Source organism: Emydura macquarii, unplaced genomic scaffold (genome assembly GCF_026122565.2).
Source record: "Emydura macquarii macquarii isolate MOO-44397 ecotype Brisbane River unplaced genomic scaffold, CSIRO-AGI_Emac_v2 contig_1253, whole genome shotgun sequence".
Taxonomy (NCBI): Eukaryota; Metazoa; Chordata; order Testudines; family Chelidae; genus Emydura; species Emydura macquarii.
Window position 1 is genome coordinate 7,093,571 of NW_027131390.1, and position 24,820 is coordinate 7,118,390.

Consider the following 24,820-nt stretch of genomic DNA (forward strand, 5'->3'; position numbering starts at 1 on the left):
TTAGTGGAAGTCAGCACAGCTTACAGAGCCCTGAACGAATGTGCTCCAGATGTGTGTGCAACTCCACTTCGCAACACAGCTGCAGCATTCTGCACGTCAGCTGCTAAAGGAGCCCAGGGTGTCGTGCTCACTACACAATGCTCATCTTGAAGGGATGTAGGCAGGGGGATGGTGGCACGGTCCGCAGCAGGAACGAGTTCTCACTTGTCTTGCCAGGTGTAGATGGAAAAGAGGTGCTCTAACACCCCTATAAGCCAGGCACGTGTTACAAATGGTGCTGGCACACCTGTGAAGGGCACAGATATACGTTCAGCCAACTCCTCTGACTAGTTCCCCCAGCCCCAGTGTTTTCAGTTGTCTGGGCAGAGTCACAGCCATGTATCTCTCATCCAAGCGCCAAGTTAATCGAGGCCCTGGCTAATTCATTCTACTGCTCCATCTGGGCCAGATGTGATGGAGGCACAGAGCTGGGATTCATCCTCAGACTGAATGCACTGAAGCCCCAGGTGTCCTAGGTAATCATGCTAGCAGCATCATGTACATATGGATTCAGAGAGGTGACAATATCACCACCTGCCCTGAATTCACATTAGAGCTGGTAGAATAATTAAAGGAAGTGATTCACAAATACTTTTCTGAATAAAAGAGGGTGTCTCTGTTGCAGAACTCTCGTTGTTTTAACTTGAACAAAGTTTTTCTATTGTTCCCCTTCTCCTAACTTTTGTCTACTTGTTTCTTTAGATTGCAATCTCCTTAGACAGGAAGCCTTCCTTCTTCTATGTCTGCAAAGCACTGAGCACATTGTAGCTGGCACCATATATAAATATTTTTTTTTAAAAAGTCTTCATCTTTTTGTCTTTCATTGGAACAATTTCTGCATTCCTACTGTTAGGATGAAAATAGCATATTTTAAAAAAAAAAGAGTTATTGCTCTTTGGAGCCTGGGTAAAACTTTCAACTATACTTATGGCCCATTTTCGAAGGCTATATTTTCAAAGATATCGATTTCCATGGCAGCTAGGACAGGATTTTAAAAAAGCAATTAGGTGCCTAAAGATGTAAATGGATTTCTAGAAGGATTTTGAAAAGTTCCTAGGCACCTAGGTCATTTTGGAATGTGGAACTTAAGCGCTTGAGTCACCTTGGTATTTTTGAAAATTTTGCTTTTGCTATTTACATTATTTTTGTTCTTTCCAAGGACAAAAAAACAGATATGTACAACACACAGAACATTTCTGACAATGAACAAAATTTGCTATTTTTAGCTAAAAAAGTTTGTCAAAGCACATCAAACTTATTTTTAAAAATTATAGTTGCTTTTGGAACCATTTTTCTTTTGTTTTTCTGTTTCAAAAATATCTAATTTGACAACATAGGAAAATTGCTAAGATGCAGCGAAAATTAGAACAGTGATTAAAAGCTACCAAGAACAGAGTTTCATTATCTTAATTTTTTTTTTTTGGACAGAGGAATCTAAACTGTATAGTGGTCCTGTCCTAACACCAATCCTATCCCCACTGCAAGACCAACGGGACAAGTTTGTGTCGAGTAGCAGAAGCCAAAAGGCAAGAGCTGATCTATTATTAAAGACAGTATTTATATCTCATTAGACAAAGCAACAATCTGGTTCAATGTTCAAATGCATGTCACTGATGGGGGAATAGGAGTATAATTAATCAGGTTGTATAGTAGGAGACTGACTTAATTAAAGAGAGTGAAAGTTCCATAGTAAAAATGATAGAAAAGTTTAGTTGGGCAAGTGCTGTAATAAATTTTACCCCCGCTGTTTTGATAACTATCTGGTGAGTAGGGAATAGCATGCATCATTCATTCAAAAACAATAGGTTGACCTAAGCCCTCTCATAACATATTGTTATAGAATAGTTTACATTTATGACTGTTGTATCTGTCTCCCAACAGTGATCTAGTTGCTATACGAACACAGAGCCATTGTCAGTGTAGACCAGGCCCCTGTTCTCCGAGAGACTTCCTGGGTGATGTTGGACAAGTCACTCAGTCCCACCATACCTCTGTTTGCCATCTGTAAAATGGAAGTAATAGCACTGCCCTGCTTGGAGGGAGTGTGAGGATACATAGTGTGTGGTGTTTAGATGCTGTGGTGATGGTGACCCTGAGACTACTTTAAAATAGATTCAAAGCAGCAGCCAAAGCTAATTGAAGCCTTCAGTAAAGGGTTAGGCTGAGGTTCTAAGTGTTATATTGGAATTAACTCTGGTTAATAAATTCAGACCCCAGCAGGAAGTTCAGACATTTCTGTGGGGGGCAAATTCCAATTCAGAACCTGTTCTGGTCTTCACTAGTTGTTCTGTGCCACCCCATCCCCAACCCCGCCCTCTGCAGAGGTCTGGGGTCTTCATTGGCTAAGGAATCTCCTCTGTCTCTTACCCCCACAGGGCATGAGTGCAGGAGTTGCGTTCTCGGCAGGCTCCCCTGTGCTCCATTGTACAGCAAGAGACTCCCCGTGCAGCAGGTTGCAACATTATTTGTATAGAGGGTTTTTGGATGTCAGATTTCATTGGTGTTGCAACCAGACTGCCGGAGCAATGCTCTGGCCTTCTCTGGCAGAAGCTGCACTGATTTAGTACAGGACTACCGCTTGAAAGTGGTCAGGAAATGCCTCTCCCTTCCTTCCCTGGCACTGCGGCCTATGGACCTTTGAGCAAATAGGAAACCATAGATGGGTGCGCGGGAGGGTGGGTGTTTGCCCTCCCACTCTAGCGCCCTCCTCCCATACTTTTTGACTCCCGAGGACATGTGTAGACTTATTTGGAGCTGAGTGAAGACTCGGTTAGTTTATAGTAGCCCTAAGTCCTTTTGTTCTGACTTAAATTACCTCTCATGAATGCCGCTCCGGACACTTCACAGCCCCTGAGAGCTAAGGCTCCGTAGCACAATGTTGATACTGTGGATGTCCATGATGCTTGGCTGGGGTTGCTCTCTCCCCTGTTAGTTGTAATTTATTGACTTATTTGAACGCGATGGGCAGGTGGTGGAGAGGTAGTGGAGAGGAATAAGGGATCATTCAAAAGTACCTCATGTACAAGCCTTTTTAAAAAAAAAAATTCTTGATCCGCCTCAATTTCCATTTTTATCAAGAAATTTTAAACCCACGCAATCACGTGTTGCTTCAGTCAGACGTGTGCAGCCAAGCGCAGAACCTTGCCTTGTATTCATATGTGCCCAAAATACGCTGGTGACTCCCTGACAGCCACCCTTGATCCTCTGCACAGAGGCCAGGCATAATACCAGCCCTTGTGTTTAAGGACCGTGCAAGTCTAGTATGCGCTAAACTCCCCAAACGGGAAAGATTATCCCCCCGCTAGAGTTGCTCCTCCTATAGCAGGAGCACATATTGCACCCCTTCAGTGCATACTGCAGCTGTGACTTTTTAAATGTAACCATGCACAAGGAGTGATATGCATTTTATACCACCTGAGAGGAGGTGTAACAGAGATACAACTCCCCCCCAGCTTCCTCTTTGCTCCCAAAGAGAGGAGGGTAGATCTTTCCTTATATATTATGTGGCTCATTTCCCAGGGACAATATGATATTTCAAGCATAGTCCCAGCATGGCTTGTTGTGTGTTAATTACTAGCATTGCATGGTGATCTGTTGTGTAGAAAGAAATGCTGTAGTTCAATGTGAAGAGGGATTCAATATGATACTGCTCGTATGAGAAATTGGATTGGTGGGCACCAATGTAAGGTTAGCACAATGTGGTATTAATGTTATTAAAAAAGTGATGTGAAGTGGGAATTTAATACTGTGAAATGTGCGAGGGAGGGAAAGGAACTCCAAATAGACTGATATCAGTAGAATCACAGCAATGTGTAATTCCAGTGAGATCACTGGTACAATATATTGGAAACTTGGTATTATACAATTATTTGAAAATAAACTTAATACAGTCTGACATGAACAATGACTCAGTGCGGCAGCTATAACTGGGAAATGGTTAGACTGTCTTGTGATTGTGAACTCACGCTGTTGGCAAAGGCTGTGGGGAAGGAGATGAAAAAATATTTTAAAAGTAAGAAAAGCAAAAATATCAAAATATTGTGAGTGAGGACAACTTTACTGCACCAGACACTTTTTAAAAAGGAATTATTCCACTTTAGCATGATTTAATTAAGCCATAACATGCTGTGGAATAGCAAGTCATGGTAGAATCTGCAAAACAGGAACTTATAAAATGCATCAAATATGTGTTCAGTATAAATGAAGACACAAGTACTGAGACGTACTCTAGAGGTAGTTCAGATATAGTACAGAGTCCACTTCCAGCCATTTAGAAAAAAGATTCCCTAACGTGTGTATCCTCTGACAAATGCCTGTTTACTGGGAGGGAATTTTACCCAAAGGGTAAAGGAAAATAATGAAGAGCATTTGATTGCTTTGAAGAAAAATATGAAGTTTATCAACACAGACTGAAATGGAAGTTGAAATATTACTTTAAAAATACATTGCATAGTTGCCTAGTCTTTCAGCAGAATGACAGTAATACAACAGCTGGTCAACTCGCCTCTTTTCTTGGACTAGACCCATCCAGGAATACCAAACAACTGCTAAAAGGAGCAGGTGTAATGCATTTTATTAACTTTTATGCTAGACATTAAACATTCATGCACCCAAAATAAATATGCAAGTGAAGTGCAATTTTTAAGTGAAAGCATGAGCTGTCTCTTGTGTTTATCCCTCATACACTCTTCATGCTGTGTTTAAGTCTTCCAATGTAATTATCAAAATTGTCCGTCTTTTGACAGGCTTTCTGGATAATTAGTCAAATATAAAGGAAATCTTTCTGATAGCATCAAACTAGAGTACAAGCTATTGTTTTTAGAGAGTGGATTAGGAACATTCCGTGATATTAGCCATCTCATCCACACAGAAAACACTGTAAGATTTCTACTTAATATCTAGGATAAAGGTTTTCAAATATTCAGAACGGTTAGGTGCTGCAGAAAGCTTTTCCATAAGAATTTCCAAACTAAACTGGCAATAACCTTTCACAATCCAATCTAAGAGATGCATTTTTTTTTTTTTTGAAAAGTGCAGAGAGTTATGGGTAATTTCACCTCCCCAAGCACTCCAGTGGTCCATGTACAGAGTTCAGTTGCCCTTCTGTGGATAAATTGGTCTCTGATTGTCTCACTTATGAAGAAGTATGTTCTCTAAGCCAGTCAGAAAGCAGTAGAATTGTTAAATACGGATAACTGTCATTCTACTCTGACACAGCTAAAACATCAGCTGGGGTATAAAAGAAATAAAGTGCTTTTATCAGACCATTCTTGGAATGTGAATTCAGAGAACACTAAAGACAAATCTGTACAGATTCTGATTTCTGAACTGAGAAATGAGTTCAGAAGATTCAGCTCTGATCACTTTACTGCTCCCCGAGCTTTACATTGCCACCCCTCGCTGCTCATCTGCTGCCCTCTCTCTCGCCCATCAGACACCCTGGAAATAGGAGACAAAACTTCCACTGAAGCCAATAGGAGTTTTGCCTTTGACTTTAACGAGGCCAGGATTCACCCCAAATTCCTAACGGGAGGTTTTTCTAATAAGATGCAGGGTTCCACCACACTTACTCATACTAAGTGTACTTTACTCCACATAACATTACTATGGATTTTAATGCGCCATATTCTGATACCCTTATTTACGTTGAGCAGTATTTTGCTCTATGAATAGTCCTATGAAAGTCTATGGAACGACTCCTACGGAAAAGTGTTATGGAATGTCAGAATCTGTGTCATTGGGGTTATTTGCAGAGTAAGGTACTGACTGAGTAAAGGCAGCAGAGATACTTTAAAAATGTTTGATCGTTCCCCTATGCCATCGAATTGTTACATTTTGTTACTGCTCTCTCTCACTCCAGTGTTTGCTTTCCTCTGCTATTCACATGTGGTGACTTCCCCTGTGCATGGTGAGTAATCCACCCTGAAGAGTGTTAAAGTTACAAGAGGTGTTTGCTCTGGGAAAGTCACACTTCACCAGTTACACCAACTTGCTGGAGCAAAAAGTCAGCAGAGTTGCAGAAGTCTTTTTTTCAGAACAGGACCTGGGGAGTTCTCTTCAGTTATTTGTAAAATACAGACTGGCTCTTTCTTTCCATGTTTGGAACAGTCAGCACATAATCGTACAACCGAGGTTTTCAGTGCATGATTCTGCTGTGTGATTTTACTGTGATTAGTGGCTATATGAAACCAGCATCTTTATATTGACAGGATCTGTCTCAGGTCTGCACTTAGGCTACGTCTCCACTTGCAGCATCATTTCCAGCTCATGTAGACATACTTGTGCTAGCTCTCATCCAGCTAGCATGCTAAAAATAGCCATGTCGCCGCAGCAGCAATGGGAATGGCAGTACAAGCTGGGTCTGTGCAAGTTTGTACTCAGGGCGGCTAGTCCATGCTGTGCTGCCTTTGCTACTGTGGCTACATGGTTATTTGTAGTGCACTAGCTCATCTGACTGGTCTGAGTATCTGCAATCTGGCTGTTACACCCCTCGCTCATAGTGTAGACGGAGACATAGCTGCTTATTTTGTGACAAAAATAAGTGTGGGCCCCTTTTTGCACTGCAGAGACGCCACAGCTAAGAGGGAGTCAGCTGGATTTTATATATATTTTTATTCACCATTAAGACAAAAGTGTATTTCCGTAGTCAGACAAGCAGAGGTGATTTGCACTCGGCTGGCTCTGACTAAGACAAAGGGATAGTGAACAATGTAATTTGAGAGTTCTCGAGGACTGTTGTCCTCTAAGATCCACACTGTGCTCTCTTAAGCTTGGAGTCATGTGCCTTTAAAACAAGGGACCGCAACTCCACTCAGGGAACATGGACCTGATCCAAAGCCCATTAAAGGCATTTGAAAAGACTCCCTTTGACTTCAGTGGGCTTTGGATGGGGGCACTTGGTGGAGAGCCATGAGCAAGGGACTCAAGGTGGAAACTGCCCGGCGTTCCCTGACTCCTACAGCAATATCAATCAGAGAACCAGAGCCCTTTGCTTTGCATGGACACTCTGTGAGTAATTGGAAACTTCTACAAAGAGGGGTTTTGTTTTGATATCTTAAGCTTTAAGAAATGTAGAATCCAGATGCAGCAACAGGAGTTGATTTCAAGCAACAGAAATCCAGACTTACCGTCCATTCTGTTAGTGTCTGTTAATGCAATAGTCAAAGGTGTTTATAGATCATACTGTGCACTGCATTTATCATCCTTTGATGGGTTACATAAGTGGGCATATGACGCTTAAGCAGATGTAGTAGAAGAGAAAAAGGAGATGGGACTGAGATAGTGAACAAGAAAGAAAGATTGAAGAGGGTCGGTAAGTGGAGAGGTGATGTAGCTACGTTAGTGGGAGATATTTTTGAGATATGATGTGGTAAATAGCAACTCTAATCAAAATCATGAGATTTCACTGGCTTTGAAGGCAAAAGAAGAAAGATTGATTTTTACCCAAACATTGATCTATTTTTCCTTGAAAATGGGCCTGCTTTTGCTTATGAAATGGGTGAAATATACAGCCTAAAAAGCGAGAAATGACTGATGATAGAGAAACCAAGAAATGCTGAGGAATTGTTGACATTTCAGAAACAGAAAAATAGCTAAAGAAATTCTTTTTTCCTGAGAGAAACCAAGTTCCATTAATATTACAGGAGTTGCAGGCATGTATGAAGAAAGGAATAGACAAATTGCAGGGGATAATAGTTCTAAAAAAATAGAGGGAAAGGATTCTTTAATTCTATAAAGGCAGTAACAAGGAAAGAATCCAATCATTCTCATTTCATTGGGGGTCTTAAACCCAAGAAGTAATTTTGTAGCTAGCTATACAAAGGGGCTTATTGAAACAATTACCTCTGCAGGAAGTTAAAAGAATTGATGTGCTCTTCTAGGTGCAGTAAAGTTGACCATCTTGGTTGGTATTTCCAATTACTATGTATTGACCAAAAAAGAGCATCTGACAACAACTCCAGCATTTTAACTGGCAAATAACTTGGACTGTGAATAAAATAAGGTATTGTATTATAGCATCATTATAGCAGTATTATAGTTGGGATTTGCCCTGCTTTGAGCAGGAGGTTGGACTAGATGACCTCCTGAGGTCCCTTCCAACCCTCATCTTCTATGATTCTATGATCATCTTTAAAATTCAATCTGTGAGCAGAAATTCATCTGTTCAATCAATGGAAATGGAGCCGAAGAGCTGGTGCATATCTCCTGCCTGTTGTGGGGAGAGGAGAGGAAGGCAATGACTCCCAGATAAAGGCACCAAAGAGAACAGATCCAGTAGTTATGTGGTGTCCAGTCCAAGATCACAGGTTCAACTATGCCTTGGAGGCGCCGCAGCCCATAGTAAGAGATGGTGCAGAACTACAACATCCCAGAAGGCATTCTGTTTGTTTGGATTTCTGGGTTCCCAGAGGCCGTGTTTACACTGCTCTTTCCTTCTCTGCCTGAGGCTTGCTACCACCTCCAAGCGCACCAGCTCCACTGACCAGTGAAAATGGTGGAGGGATGAGAATGTGGCCCTTCCTTTTCTCCTTTCCTCCCACCCCCTTTTGGTGCCGTGAGGTAGCTGTCCCAGCAGAAGTGGCTGGCATCACACTAAGAACAAAGGTGATGCGGGGAGCAGTATTTAACAGAAATAGCAAGCCCCTAGATATCCTGAGCTATAGTTTATGCAGTGTCCAAATTTTAACTCAGGACGCTCGGTATCCTAGCCCATAAAGGCTCAATTTAGTCAACAGGTCCTGATCCCCTTCCAGCATCCCACTGATCCTTGTAATGATAAAAGGTTGCCTCGCTAGTGAAATATCTTAGTCATCAAGGCTCTACATAAAACATGAAGGTATTTCACAATAAAGAAACTATTTGCAGTTGCCTACATTTAATTAAATAGAGAGAAAGTAATTTCAAAGAGAAATGTGGGTTTTAAATTGACGGTGTCCTTTCAGATTAATCTCAAAATGTTGTAGGAATTTAAAATTAAAATGTAAAGATTTTTTTTATTATTATTTCTTCTCATTTTCTTGTAATAGATCAGTTCAGACAACAATTACGGTTCTACGATTTGTGACTAAGATGCACAAAATGAATAATTGAGACATGTTCTGACCTCTCAGGCCAAACGTCCATCTCTCTTCTTTCTCCAAAATGATTACAGAGGACTTGATCCAAAGTCCATTGGAATCACTGAAAGACTTCTTCTGACTACAGCGGGCATCAGATGAGGCCATGATAGCAGTACTTTTTGTCCCCATCAACAGAGACTCGCTAGGTTGTCCTCTGGAATCTTCAGTCTTTTCTCTTGACTTTGTAATCACTGTCCCTCGGTTCTGTCTCCTAAAACTTCTTCACATATTCCACATATGCCCTCTTGACTTGTCATATCTATTCTTGTACCCCATCCATCTGTTTCACTTGTCTCTGAAACACCACTTCCAAAACACCTCATTCCATCCCAGCACTTTTCCAAATGTCTAGTGTGAGTTTCACCTATAGCTCATTGGATGAATGCACATTCAATGGCTTTGTAGTATCCTGGGTAATAATTCAGAATAGTTCCCTGAAACTGGAAGGGTTTAGTATTCAAAGCTTTTGCCTGACCTTTCTCAAATGTTTCTTTTGAAAGTTTTGTTCCATTTTTGCCCAGATGGTGCACAATATGAAGTTAACTTTCTTCCATGCTAGGCCCCAGTTCCTCTAAATAAATAAACTCCCTTCTCCCAAGCCAGTTTACCTTCCTTGATTGATTGTTTCATCACATGTTCAGCAACATCTGTTTTCAGGCAGTGGTGGTGTGTTTCTGTTTGTGCAGCACTCTCCCACTGGTTCTTGTCTCTGCATTTTACTTCACTCCATTGTACCCCTTCCTTATCTCTTTTGAAGGGTACTGCTTACGCTCCGAGCCAGAGGTGTGCATTCCAGGTTGAGGACACATACCGGCGCTAGCTCTGATTGAACTAGTGAGATAAAAATAGGGTGTAGCCACAGCAACGGCAAGAATGGTTAGCCTCCCTGCATACGTACCTAACATCTTAGGTGTGAGCTAACCCCTTCTGCTGCTCCTGGCCCCACAGCTGCCCTCTATTTTTAGCAGGCTGGCTCGATCAGTGGAAGTCAAGTATGTCTCCTCAAGCTGGAAGTTATATTTCTAGATCAAAGTGTAGACGTACCAAAAGACAATGCTGGTTATGGTCTCTTAACTTTCCATGCACATGCAGTGTGACCTTTCAAAAACTGCAACTATTCAACAAACTCACTCAAGCCATCTCTTTCTTAAGCCATAAGACATGACAGGATATGAATCACAATGTAATAATTTACACCTAGCATGGTATTAAGAATGAGGCCAAAGGCCAAGTGCCATTGATTGTACCATGCCTGAATTATAACATCGTAATTCAAACACTGGAACATTTTCTATGCTCATAATACGATCATTCAAAAAATGAATAAAAAGCAATTTTGATTTATGGTATATATACGACAGGGAAATATGGATCATAGTTGTTGTAGCAATCTTTTTTTTCACTTTGGAAATAATGTGTGTTATTTTTATTTGTGGCAATTAAATTACACAGTGTTTGAGAAATAGTTGTATTGGATAGCATGGGCTCAGGCAGTTATTTTCCATTTATATGTGGTATGTGAAGATAGTTATAATCTAGAGTAATCTTTCAGGAAACAACTTGAAAAAGTCAATTTCATGCTTAAGGCAGGAGGGGTACAAAAAGACACTTTATACCACAAGCAGATATTAAAGCAGTTTTTTTTTTAAAAAATATTTTTGCAATAAAGAATATTTTAAAAGATTCAGGACAAACGAGAAACAGAAAGAAGGTGGCAACCATTGTAAAGGGGCTTAAATACTAAAGGGACCATATAAGCATCCAGATTGTCAGATTACCCATTCTAGCAGTCACATAGGCCCCAATGCAGCAACAGCACTTGGGCAGATGATTAATGTTAAGCATATGCTTAGGTCCTACTGAAGTCTAAGACACTTAGGAAAGTGCTCTGCTGAACAGTAGTAGACTGCTGAATCTCAGCCATATTTCAAATTATTTCAAATTATTATATGCCCTAATTTTGGGGGGAGGGGTGGGAGGGAGCATGTGTGTATATATAGCTTCACTCATGTGACTAGTATGAACTCAGGAAGGATTCTTGTGTGAGTAAAATTACTCGTGTATGTAAGACTTTGCAGGACAGAGCCATAGTCTCTTTCTTTAAAACCAGTGGTATGCAAAGGGTGTTTTGTGGCTACCCTCCCCTATTTGTCTGAAATTGTTCACATTTACAAATAGTTTGATGTTCACAGCATACAGTATGGTGTTTCTGCAGTACACATGAGTGCAGTACACCACGCATCTGAACCATCTCTATTAACTGTTTCAATCTAGTTGTTGTAAGTTTCAGTTGGGTAACAATTTCTTTAGTCTTAAAATATATGGATAGGCACTGGTTGAGGCTTTCATTGAATAAATAATTAGTGTGTGTGAATTTTCTTTAAAATTCTGCGAATATCTAGCCAATAATTATTGGTCTGTTTGGGTTTTCTTTTTAATTTAATACAATCTGTATTTTTAATTATATCATTATACAAAAGTAACACCCTCTGTAACTGAGCGGGTCTCTGTATTACAAGTGAATGTTTCTAATTTTCACTAGATCTCATTAAATGTAATATCAATCAACAATAAGTAAAATGTAAATCAATGTTTGGAGCAGCTGTTTTTGTATAGTATCTGGCTGGGTCATTGTAGCACACACCTGAATTGGGAATGATGCATGGTACTCCAAACCACTGCCAGGGGAAGGATCTGGATGTACAGCATTGTTAACAGTGTGTCTCAGAGCTCTTGAAGGAGGCAGGGGGAGCTTGTGGTCTCCTTCCTCAAGCTGCACAAGAGCCAGGCAATGTCTATCTCATAGTGAGGTGGTACATTTCAAAAGGCTTGGAGATCTCATTTGGATTATATTATTATCCCAAAAGCTTGGATACTTATCTGAATACTTACCAGGTTCCTCTCTTCTGGTTATTTGGGAAGACTGAGTTTTGTTTGGTGAGAATTCCAAAGCATCCATAAAAATGAATAGGACAATATTTTTTAGAGATGGGAAAAGTTTGAGTTAAAGAAATGTTTAGGTTATTTTTGTCTTGAACCATTTATCCCATGCCTATTGGTTCATTAATATTGTCATATAAATTGTTAGGCCTCGATTCAAGGAAGCACTTTACATTCTTTCCTGAATTGGGACAGACCTAATCATATGCTGAACTTTAAGCATGTGCTGAATTCCCACTGGCGTTAGAAAAGCACTTAAGCAGCAAATAGAGATATTTGCCTGAATCTAGCCCTTAGCTAGGACTTTATAATTGCCACTGTGTAACATATTATGACCATTGTGGCAATAGAAAGAGAGGGTTAGTCATTCTTTTAAAAAGACCACAGGCCCTTATCACTGAGCTAAAGGAGAATCACTGATAGCTGTTAGCAATACACAGGATGAGCATCTCTGACTCTATTCCGTAAAGACTGGTGGTATGTCTGCTCATGAAATGGATCGGTACCTTATTCCAAAGACAGAAAGAGAAATTAAGGGGCCTTATTTCTCCTCTGATAAAAATCAAGAAAGTTATGATGGTGAAAATGAGAGAAAGATAGGGTCCAAAAATTCCAAATTAGGTGGCTGATGTTCAAGATTGCCCCTGCCTTGCCATTTTAATATCCCAAGGATTTTTTTTTACTTTTTACAGCAGCTAATTGGAAATCCAAATCTGCCTGGATGTTTATTGATCTTTTCAGTAGTGGATCGTCTAAATTACTACTGCTGTGAGGCAAAGAACATGGGCACACTAGATGTGCCATTCTATTTCATTCTGGCAGTGACATAAAAGCTTATGAATTATATTTATTTCCTTTTGGTTTTGCATGACAGTCTTTTTTGTCTTGAACTCATGTTTTGCTCAATAATGTTGGATTTTTTTTTCTAAATTATTGTTTCGTTTTGTCTTTAAGAAATACAAAGGCTCACACTTGTGTTTGTTTTCTCTTCCACTCAGAGAATATTGTTCACTGGGCTGTAGTCTTGTATGATCCTAAATGCTAAGCAGGGTTGATCCTGCCCACTATTCGGATGAGAGAATTTTAGGGAAACGCCGTGGGGCAATAGATGGTGCAGTTAATTCAGCAGCAGCTCTTTTCTGTCTTAGTCCTGAACCAATGTCTTGGCACACATTTATGGGCAACCGTGTCACATAAAAGAGCAGCTCTCTGAGGCATAAAACTGAAGTCCCATTCACTAACTGATCCAATACCATTTTTGAAAGAGAAGAAAACATTAGCTTCATCATTCTTCCGGTCATTATCCAATTTGGGCAATTGCATTCTACCTGCCTGAAGTTACCCCCTCCACTTGGATACTATGTTATTTCTCTCCTTGAAGAAAAAAAACAAAACAAAAAACAGAAAGAAGCAAACAAAAGAATCTAGCAGCTGTCATGGGTGCTTTGCTCGAAAGATGGTGAATTTTAGTGTTGGATGATGGCACTTATAGTCTCTATGTTATATCTGCCTTCAACTTCCCCTTCAGCATATTGAAATCCTGCACCTTGATAATTTTTTACAAGTACAATATCACTTTTCTCCAGGCTGAGTATAAAATAACCTCTCTATCCCATTGATCATTTTTTGTTGTCTTTTCTGGGCCTTTTCCACCTCCTCAATGTCATCTGCATATTAGAGGGAGGAGCATTTTCTAGAAACAATATTTCTATAAATTGGAAACTGGCTATGTGCCAATTTACCTGTGACATGCCCCCTCTAGCCAGCTCAGAGATGCTTTTTTAACCAACTTCTTTTCAAAATGTTTGTTTTGTGGAAGCATCTTAGTAGTGCCTGACTCCCAGCATACACCCAGAATGCATTGTTCTGTGACATCACAAGTACCATTGGCTGCATGACTTAAGACAGCATTTCCTAAACTTGGGAAAGCGTATTCCCACTTCAGGAAAATGAAACCAGTTGCCCCTGGCGCCCCCCTCCTCCATTAAACTGTAGCATGGATTGTTAAGAGCCTTCCCATCTTTCTTTCTTGTCCCTGACTCCAGCTAGTTCTTTTTGCCTACCACAGTTTGGGAGTTGCTGATTTAAGACTTCAGGGGCCTGATCCTCAGCTGGTGTAAACTGGCGTGGCTCCACTGTAATCAGTAGAGCAATCCTGATGGACACCAGCTGAGAGTCTGTCTGGCCCAGGATGCATTGGGGATATCTGCAATGAGCCAGAGTGCATCAAGAGTATCTCCCAGGGGACTGGGCGTTGGGAGAGAGTCTAGCTAAAAATTATTAATGTGCTGGCTGCTCCCCAGCCTGGTTTACGGTGACACACAGACTATGAATTCGGGCTTACTCAGCTTACATTTTGGGGGAGCTTTGTGCCCAGGCCTGACCTGGGACGAGGGAACAGCAAGTCTCTCCCCCATCCACTACTTCCTCTACATCTTGATGAGGCATAATGGCTGCACTTGGATGCAAGAAGCTTAAGGGATGTGTGAAGCTACTTCTATTGTAGTTCAGAGAATCATCAAAAGGGCTGAAAGGGGCAGGGCATAGGGCAGGGTGAGGGTGCATAGACATTAGGAGGTGGGCAGAGAGAAACTACTGCTGCAACTTCAAGGGTAGCACAACATCTGGACTCTCTTTGTACTCCCTGAAGTTCAGGAGATGTTGTACTTGTTTCAAGTTCAACGCTTCCAGGTGCTGCACCTTTACTCTGCCTCCAAGACAGAGCTATGCCTCCAAGAGCCTTAAATCTGTAGTTCACCTGTATATGATGGAGCCAGATTCTAAGACCAAGTTCATTTATTATACCTGCACATTTAGCACACAGCACTGTTTAGTCCTTTGCATGAAGGGTGGCATAATTTAATCCTCCCTAGTGTTATATTAATTGACAAGCACCTTCTGACAGAACACGTTATCCAATTTGTGAGTTAATTTGTGTAAATCCAGAAAAATATATGTTGAAACTGGAGTTGCACAATTTATATAACCAAAAGCTGTTGATAAATTTACATGTCAAGCCTTCTACGAATGATCTGGTATAAAACAAAAATACATATCTCAGCAACTTTTTTTTAGAAAAAGTTCTCTTTTGATCAACCAAGTATATCACAATGATCTAAGTAAGTCAAAAGAAAGTATTGTGCATAATGAAATAGATGTCTGTAAAACTACAGACAGAAAAAAAACATGCCATCTATGTCTATATTTATGTTAATATACTTTTTTGGTTGCAGTGAGGTTACATACTATTCCTAAAGACACTAGTTGCTTATTTTGACAAGAGAAAATCTAGAAAATGCTGAAGATAAACTTTGTCTATAATCCTTTTGCCATTTTAAGCAACTCAGATACAAAGCAAGAGACAGTTTAACAACATATAATGTTATGTTCCTATTTTACTGAAAATATAGCTCAATATAATCACCAGTTTCTGAGCAATTAGTAAAACATGATGTGTCATGTTCATTGTCTAACATATGCCTATGCACTCTATAATTTGTGTTATACAAACTTGGAATATAAAACCATCAAGAACAGGAAGGAAAATTAATATAGACAAAATTTACAGCACTGGTTCCCAAATTAGTAGGGTGGCTGCAGAAAGCTGCGAGATCACATTGGGATATTTATTTCACCTATTTGATTTCATCTGCTTTTGATGGTGCTGTGCCCCTCATTGCAAAGAGGAACGTAGGAGCCATTTGTAAACAAAGATAATTATCTTCACTTATAGTTGTGCTAAATAAGAGGAGGAGGAGCTCTCAAAGATCAATGCTACCTATGCAACAGTTAGAAAAGTACTGTTTTTTTTTTTTTTTTTTTAAATATTTTTCCATATAAGCAATTGTAGTTGTCACACGGTCTCTGAATCTTGATGAGTGGTCCACTTAATTGGGAATGGGAGGTGAAGTGGTTCCATGAGAAAAACTCTGTTTGTTATGAGATGTGGTCCAGGAGACCCCTGGCTTACAGTATATTCTCTCTTGAATGAGGATAGCTTTAATGAATCAGCCCACGTCCCATTACAGATTCTCCATGCCTAGGGTAATACAGGGGTGTAGGATTCAGGTTTTAGTGATTGTAGGAGGATGAGTGTTACAGATGCTTGAGGTAGTAAAGGTGTTTGACCTACTGATAAAGTGACCTAGAAATAAAGCCCAGTCAATGTAGCTGATGCTAGTTCAAATATGGTCAGATCAGCTGATGAAGTGACACGTAACGGCCAGAGTTTGGCGATGGTCAATGGAGCCCACTGGTATAACAGAGAGGGGCTGCTGCCCTGGCAGAATATTCTCCATTACGACCCATACCTTTGGCATTCACGTCTCACCAGTATGTAATAACCTGAGTTTGGTAGTTTTCAGGACATGCTTCAGGGCCAACCTTTCCTCCCATGACCTGTAAGGACATGGGTAATCTGTGAGGCTGGGGAGTGGTGGTGGGAGGATTCGGTTTGTTTGTGAGATTTGTTAAATCCGTGTTTATAATTGTGCTGTCGCTGAGGGATTGTGACCTGGGCTAACCGATGAGGCTCTTTCCCAGTTTGTCAATGGCTTGGGAGCGGCACCCTTTTGTTTGGTGTAATAAACGTTGAAACAAATACATGAACAGATGACTTTAAAGCAGTTTTGACATAGGGCGTGTGTGTGTGTGTGTGTGTAGGTAAGGATAATAAAGGTTTCATAAATTCACTAGACAATTTGCTGAGTAATGGGAAATACATTGATGAAAGTGTCTCTGTCACTAGTTGAGGAGGGGTGCATGCATGTATATCATATATCTCCTCCGCTTTCTTTAATGTATTTGTCGTTGCTCAGCAAGTTGCCTAGTAAATTTATGAAACCATTGCTAACCTTACCTATGATTAATCCTTTTAAATTTCAAACAGGTGAACAGATGTTTCTTTTGTTTTTAAATGAAGACATCTTGGAAATTTTCAAAAATTATATTGAAAGAGTCCTTTAAAATCACTCAATGTATTCTGTCGTTTCATTTTTTTTCTGTAGCTTTTGTTTTCCTCTGTTTCATTTTTGCCTTTGTGGTGTATAGTAGAATATGCTCTTGGTATAGGGGGTTCTCCCTCAGCTATAGCCAGCTGTGATGTATCCCTTTTGATTTTCTATCACTTATATTTGACTTACATTGTCACTGAATTCTTGTTCCTTTCGGAATTGAACATGAGCTTGATTCAACTTGAACTTAGGGCAGTGGGAATCTTTCCAGTGACTTTAGTGGGTGTTGGATGAGGAAGCCCCCTGTGAGTTGTTAAGTAGTGTTTGTTGTGCTGGGGAGTCAAGATGGGATTTTCAAAGGAGTTAGGCTTCCTGCTCCCATTGAATTTGGGTGCTTAACTCCCTCAGGCCCCTTTGAAAATCACAAACCTAAAAAGTATAAATGTGAAGAATGAAAGATCAGTGGATTTTCTTGTCTGACCCAAGACAACTAGTATCAAGGTGAAACTTCCCAGTATCAGATATGCCACTCCAACTTGACCTGTATGAATGAGAATTTCTCAGTTACTCTCACAAATTCAGGTGGGTACAGTTAGATCAGCTAAAAGGATGATTAACTACAGAATGTAGCAACTCTCAAGAAAAACAAGAGTATTGATGACCTTACAGCAGTTGATACTGTAACCATGACATTGAAAAATCATTAACACTGGTGCTCAAATCCAGCACATTGTGTTAACACAATGAACTCTTTTCTTCTTTACTAGGAAAATCCAACTTTTGTGTTAGTGTAAATAAGGAATAACTCCATTAAAGCAGTGCAGTTACTGGAGTCAGTCCAGTTTTTCCTCATCTATACCCGTACATCTTCACTGGAGTCATTGAAGTTACATTGGTGTGAAATGGGCCTGCATAAGATCAGAATCAAGCATCTGAACTTGTCTAAATATCTGAAAGTTGGATTTTGGGCTTAGGTGGAATCAGAATATAATATGTAATACAAACAAGTGAAAGGTCTGTGGAAAAAATGGAAGCTAAAAAGTCACTGAGATGCTCTTCAATAAATGGGAGTCCAGACCTTGTATTGTAAGTTGTTTTAACACAAGGTAAAGGAAATTAAAAGCAAAGGTCATATACTATAACTTTAAAAGTCTTCTAATTTTATGCTTAGACAATGAAAAGTGATATTTCTGCTCTTTTAGATATGGCTATTCAAAGGCCATTGAAGTCCAGGGAAAGACTCCCAGCTGATTTCAATCAGCTATGGGTCAGACAACAAATGTGATTTTTATTATAACTTCATAACAAATAAATCTAGGGCAGAAGAACAAAATGAAAGGCCAGAGAGAGGAGGGTGAGAAAACTATTCTGGAGACCTCTTGTCTCCCTTATACAAGCACTGTAAAGTCTTGAATGAATGGTGGTAAGTGAAAAGTATTGATTATTTATGTATTTATTTATTTATTATTATTAAATTATAAGTAAGTTGAAAATTTGATCAAAAATGGTTCTTACTTAGAATTGAGCAGAAATTTAATTGCTCCTACAATAAAATACAAATTACTTTTGAATGAATACCAGACTAATGGAGCGAGTCAGCATGCTTAAGTGTGCTGTATAGTAATTGTGCAATTGTTTTAAAGCTTCAAAAATGGGAAACAATCTCATTACTTCATTTAAATAATATACTGTATAATGTGTATCCACGAGATGCACTTTTCAAGGTAAAACGATGGGCTATGTAAGACCAACCAATGAAGTGCAAACCCATTTCGAGACGCGGTCTGTGTGTGTGTCAGGTCTTTGCAAGACTCCATTAGGGTTCTAGTTCTCCCTGTCTCACTAATTTTACTTTCTTCATTATAGGTCATTCCAGAAGTAGTCATGTCACACCATCAGTACCAAATTGCATAGCTTGTGCTAGTCTGACTGAGCTGGGTGGAGAGGAAGGGAATGAAGTTGGATCTAGATTCTAATTATGCCTGCTAGAGTGGTCTTCTAAGAGCTGGAATTTCTGGAACACATAGTATTTGGCTACTCACATAGCATGTCTCCAATGCCTGAAGAAAATTATGAGGTATGCACGTTAGCAGAATTAGTCTAGCTCTACTATAGGTAATGTAACTATGTATGATCCTATGTGAATGTGCTAGCAGGAAGACACTGAAGAGAGGTGGTATTCCCCAGGTCACCCTTTCAGGGGGCAGCCAGATTGTGGCTGGTTGAATTTATTTCCTTACTAACTCCCCAGAACTAATTAGTTCTAGGAGAGCGAAGTGATAGGGCTGATGCCTTGGGTTGAATTGGTCACGTGATGAGTGGTCAAATGATGTGAGAAAGGGTGGGAGGAAGAAGGGCTATTGCTTCGCTTGATTTTGATGTTTTATCTCTTATGGGCTTGGGTTTCTACATGAATATCTTGTGTGCCCAGGATTTGGATAGGTACCCTTGAGATATGGAGTTTGCAATAAATCCCCAAATTTAAATAAAATGAATGCCTGGTCCTTTTTCTCACTGGGGAATAACATCCAGAAAGTTTGGGAGTGTTAAGTACTTGGTTTTGATATAGGCTCAATCACATCATACACTATGTATTTTTTTAAAAGCACCTGATTTGCACATACAGTTATAACATACAGTCAAATTCAAAAGCTCTGTCTGCAGCAAACTTGTGTAATATGCATACCAAGCAGTGTTAGTCTGAGATACAGCTAAAAGATAGGAAATGATACAAAGTCAAAGCTCTGCAATGACAACATTTCCCATATTGCAGTCTAATTATGCTGTCTTTTTCTTCTTCTGTGCCTTTATTTTTACACTGTGGATGTCAATAACTCAATCTGCAGATAAACATCCAGCATTTTATTTTCCGCTTTGCTTTTCCACATGTATTGGACAGATAATCCCACAGGGTCCTTTTTTTATTATGGATTATCCCGCAAAATGCCCTGGCCGTAAGTACTCCATGACAACAAGGTTATTGTAAAATGGCTTTCTCTGCCCTTTGAAGTAGAGCTGTAACAACTGGAATAACTTTTATGAGGCCTTGTGGGGATCTTGTTCTTTATGAAACTTGCTGATTATGTACAGAGGGTAGAATAAATGGTCACGAGGACTTTTGAAAAATAAAAGGGAGGAAGAGAAGGAATGAGTGTCTGCTGGTATGCAATTGCCACATGAAAGGCCAGGTACACTGGCTCTGTCCAGCTTGCTGGATTCTCTGCCCCGCCTCCGACTCTGTGCCATCTGGGAATTACTGGACGGTATCGTGTTCCAGCCACTCCCCCTTCCTCAGCTGCATGCTGAAAGGAGGGAGGTATTGAAGTTGGCAGGGGGTATCCCGGCAGGGGACTTGAGCAGATTTGTGCCATTTTGGTGCCCCTTGAGCAGACTAAAGAGAGCAGAGTGGGGCCCAGAATCGAGCCCTAAAATGCTTAAGACACACACGTTAGCGTATTTAACAGCTTCATGTCAAATAATGTACTCATTATAATTAATCTCTAATTATCATTTAAAACTTCACGAGCCTGTCACTTTCTGAGCTGCCAATTAAGGGACAAACCCTTGAGATACCGCCTGTACTGCAACAGCCCTGGGTTATGTGTGAAGCACTGTCACTGGGTAGAGTGGCCAAAACAGACATGGGATCTGCAGCACGCCTCCCGGCAGCAAGCCAAGCCACCTTCTGGGCCTGGCTCCTCCGGGTGCTTGGATATCCCTCCTCTTCCTCCTCCTCCTCCCTGTGTGATGGTGAAGGGTTGTGGAAAGGGATTCACTGCTTCTCCTAGCAGCTGAGTCATTTCTTTCAGCGCCGTAAGCCAAATGCTGAAGCCCCGAGGTTTTACACTCGCCCAACTCAGGCACAGACCCTACCAAAGCCAAATGCAGTCACTGGGCGTTTTGCCTGAATGTGGATTGTGTAAAAGTGATAAATTTTTTTTTCAAGATCTAGCCAGTAATCCCCCCTAGTGCGTGAGGGGAATATGCAAGTACAGGGATGTTTGTGTCATAGGAACACCTAGACACCTCGACTCATGTGGGCCCCCTGGGCAAGGCTCTGTACAAAATCATAGAGACAGACCCGGCATGAAAGAATTTACGGTCTAAATGGATAAGACGCCAGAGAGGGAAAGAAGGCACAGAACATTGAAATGGTGGAGCTGAGACTAATACCCAGGTGTTCAGAGCCACAGTTGAGTGCCCTATCCACTTGACCATGCTGTCTTTCTGAAGGGATCTCCTGACTCATAAGAACGGCCCTACTGGGTCAGACCAATGGTCCATCTAGCCCACAGTGACCAGTGCCAGAGGCTTCAGAGGGAATGAACAGAACAGGGCAATAACTGAGCGATCCACTCCCTGTTGTTCAGTCCCAGTTTCTGGCAGTCAGAGGTGTAGAGATATCAACAGCATGGGGTTGCATCCCTGACCATCTTGGCTAATAGCCATTGAGGGACTTACGCTGCATGAACTTTTTAAATTTATTTTTGAACCCAGTTATACTTTTGGCCTTCACAGACTCCCCTGGCAACAAGTTCCACAGGGTAACTGTGTGTTGTGTGAAGAAGTACTTCCTTCTGTTTGTTTTTAAACCTGGCCTATTAATTTCATCAGGTGGCCCCTGGTTCTTGTGTTATGTGAAGGGGTGAATAACACTTCCATATTCACTTTCTCCACACCATTCACAATTTTATAGACTTCTATCATACCCCCCCCCCCATCTCTTTTCCAAACTGAACAGTTCTAGTCTTTTTAATTTCTCCTTATATGGAAGCTGTGCCTTAATCATTTTTGTTGCCCTTCTCCGTACCTTTTCCAATTCTAATGTATCTTTCTTGAGATGGTGTGATCAGAACCGCACACAGTATTCAAGGTGTGGGTCTACTCTGGATGTATATAGTGACATTAGGATGTTTTCTGTTTTATTATCTATCCTTTTCCTAACGGTTCCTAACATTTTGTTAGCTTGTAGACTCCAGTCACACGCTGAGCAGATGTTTTCAGAGAACTATCCACTCTCTCTCGAGTGGTAACAGCTAACATAGGTAACAACCATCATTGTATATGTGTAGTTGGGAATATGTTTTCCAATGTGCATTACTTTGCATTTATCAACACTGAATTTCATCTGCTGTTTTGTTGCCTGGTCACCTAGTTTTGTAAGATCCCTTTGCAACTCTTTACAGTCAGCTTTGGACACACACTCTTGAGTAATTTTGTATAGTCTGCAAACTTTGCCACCTCACTTTTATCCCCTTTTCAAGATGATTTATGAATATGTTATGTTATGAATATGTTGAACAGCATTGGTGCATTGTACGTTGGCCAGTACAGATCTTTGGAGGACCCTGCTATTTTCCTGTCTGCATTGTGAAAACTGACCATTTTGTTTCTATCCTTTATTTCCTATCTTTTACTGATCCAGGAGAGGACCTTTCCTCTTATCGCATGACTGTTGAAGAGCCTTTGGTGAGGGGCTTTGTCAAAGGCTTTCTGAAAGTCCAAGTACACTATATCCACTGGATCACCACTGGATTCCTCCATCATTCCTTTGGCCCTGTCACTCTGAGCAATGCAAAATACAGTTCTGTAGCAGTGCATATAGAAGGGAGAGAAATATAGGGTTAATTAAACTTATTGTACAAGTCCTCTTTCCTTTCCTCACCAGTCCTTTCTCCTCAACCTCTATGGAATCTAGCCAATTAAGTTCCTGCCTATGCTCAGTCAGGATAGTGCAGGGATCACGGCCATCGCTCTCTGCAAAATTCACATGATATTTTTTCCCAGCATGCACAAAAGTTAGTTAGCAGGAGGTGGCAACCTGCAGAAAAGTTCCGAGACCTCAAAAAGCAAGCTTCAGAAAACTTGAGCTGAGTTTTAAATAATGTAGCATTTAGTAACAGAGCTTCATGGAGTCTAAACTTTGTGTATTGCTTTACCGGTCGTGGATGGGATGGAAATCAAAATCCCTATTCTAACAGAGTCTCCTAAGTCTTCTCTTGTCACGCACCCTGGATTTTGCTATTTCTGGAACTGTTTTTTTTTTTTTCTTAAAAAAAAGAAAAATTCACTGGTCTCAATAATGCTCTTGAATCCAGCACTGCAAAGAAATACTGATGAGTCACTCGCTTCCAGGGACGCAAAGGAAGGAATGATTAAATACCCAGTGGCAAGCATTTTCAGAAGTGGCATTTGAAACCTTGCTTTTGCACATGGGCTCTTGTTGGAGGACACTGGTGTACAGGAGTGACGATGTGTCAGGAAAAACTGATTTTTTTTGCTCGGGGGGGGGGGGGGGAAATGCATCACAGAGGAGAGAGGAATCAAAACATCAATAGGTAAATGAAGCATGCTGTGTCTGTGGATTCAATCTGAATGCTTCCTAGAGTATTTGATCAGCTGGTTTCATTGTCACAGAAGAGAGAATTTAGAAGAGAAGGAAAGTCACATACAAGCATCAAAAAAAGCTATATGTGTTTGCCACAAATAAGAGGGGAAGACATCCCCAGCCTGTATTTTGTTTACTATTAGAAGACCGGGTAATATACATTACTGGGTCAATCTCTGTCTGTTAAGCTAGTTTGAATTTAAACTGGACATATGGAGCAAAGTTGTAATGGTAAGGGCAGTTAATCACTGGAACAGATCACCAGGGAACGTGGTAGATTCTCCCTCACTTGGAGTCTTTAAATAAAGATTGGATTTCTTTCGGAAAAAAGATGGTCTAGTTCAGCAACAAACTCCTGGAGCTCAGTACTGGGTGTAATTCTACAGCCTGTGTTGTGCAGGATGTCAAAGTAGATGATCACAGTGCTCCATCTCACCTTGAAATCTCTTTAATTTATCTCTTTCCAGTGTCTCTTCTAGCCCAAATTGCCATAGTATCTGAGTGTCACTGGCAACGTGGAAAGGCAAGTCTCAGTTAATTTCTCTGTTTTTTATGTATGTTGTGTGATGATAAAATCGACAGACCTTCTTTTATTCCCACTATCCAGGAAACTTTGCTGCTGAGGTTACCAGTGCTGAAATTTCCTTCTTGATTCTGAAACTGACATCCGGGTTACATTGAAGTCAATGGCAGTTTTGCTGAAGGATCCCACATTTCACCCTGTAACTTTGCTTCTGTTCTGTATAGTAAATAGAATTGCCTGTTCTCTGAGGACTCTTGGGGCCCTCCTCACACACCCAATCTCATTTCTGTCATTCACTGAAAAAAGGAGAGAGTCACCATGGCTCAGTTGCAGCTGGGACTGGAGGGGGAATGAGAGGGCAGTTCAGGACTGAGGGGCCAGGAAAGAGGATGAGTTTCTCAAGGGGAGTTTCTCCTGCGGAGTTCAGGAGAGATGGGCCTGCTGGGAGGAGCAATCAGACCCTAAGGAGTGAGTAATGCACGAGTAAGATGCTGTTTGAGAACCAAGCTGGAAAAAAAGGGCAGGAAAAGGAAGGGGCAGCCTAGTACTGAGTTGTTTTCATTTATTTATTTTAGAACACTTTGGGGCTAAGCCCCTCCAATCTCCTTCCCACCCACCCCCAGAAATAAGAGAGGACAATCACTGATGGGCTGGAGTCCACCTCATTGGACCCTGGAGACAGAGACTTCTTCCGCCTGCTGAGACCTGTGCTCATGGTGGGATGCTTGGAAGGTCCGCAAAGGGGCACTGCTCCCGCCATGCCACTAGTGCGTGGATTTATTGTTGAGGGAAGGTATTGGATTGACCTCGTTAGAGACTGATTCCCTCTGTGCATCCACAGAATAAGGATAGCAGCAGG

The 24,820-nt window shown here is 40.8% G+C and overlaps 1 long non-coding RNA gene across 2 annotated transcripts in view; it reads left to right on the forward strand.

Moving 5' to 3' along the window:
- LOC137153889 (uncharacterized) overlaps window positions 1-24,137 on the forward strand; it is a 69,615-nt gene extending 45,478 nt beyond the window's left edge. For both annotated transcript variants that reach the window (XR_010919928.1, XR_010919927.1), the window contains 2 exons: window positions 23,906-23,961; window positions 24,046-24,137. This is a non-coding gene — a long non-coding RNA (uncharacterized lncRNA). The remainder of the gene's footprint in view (window positions 1-23,905; window positions 23,962-24,045) is intronic.
- Window positions 24,138-24,820: the final 683 nt, after the last annotated feature.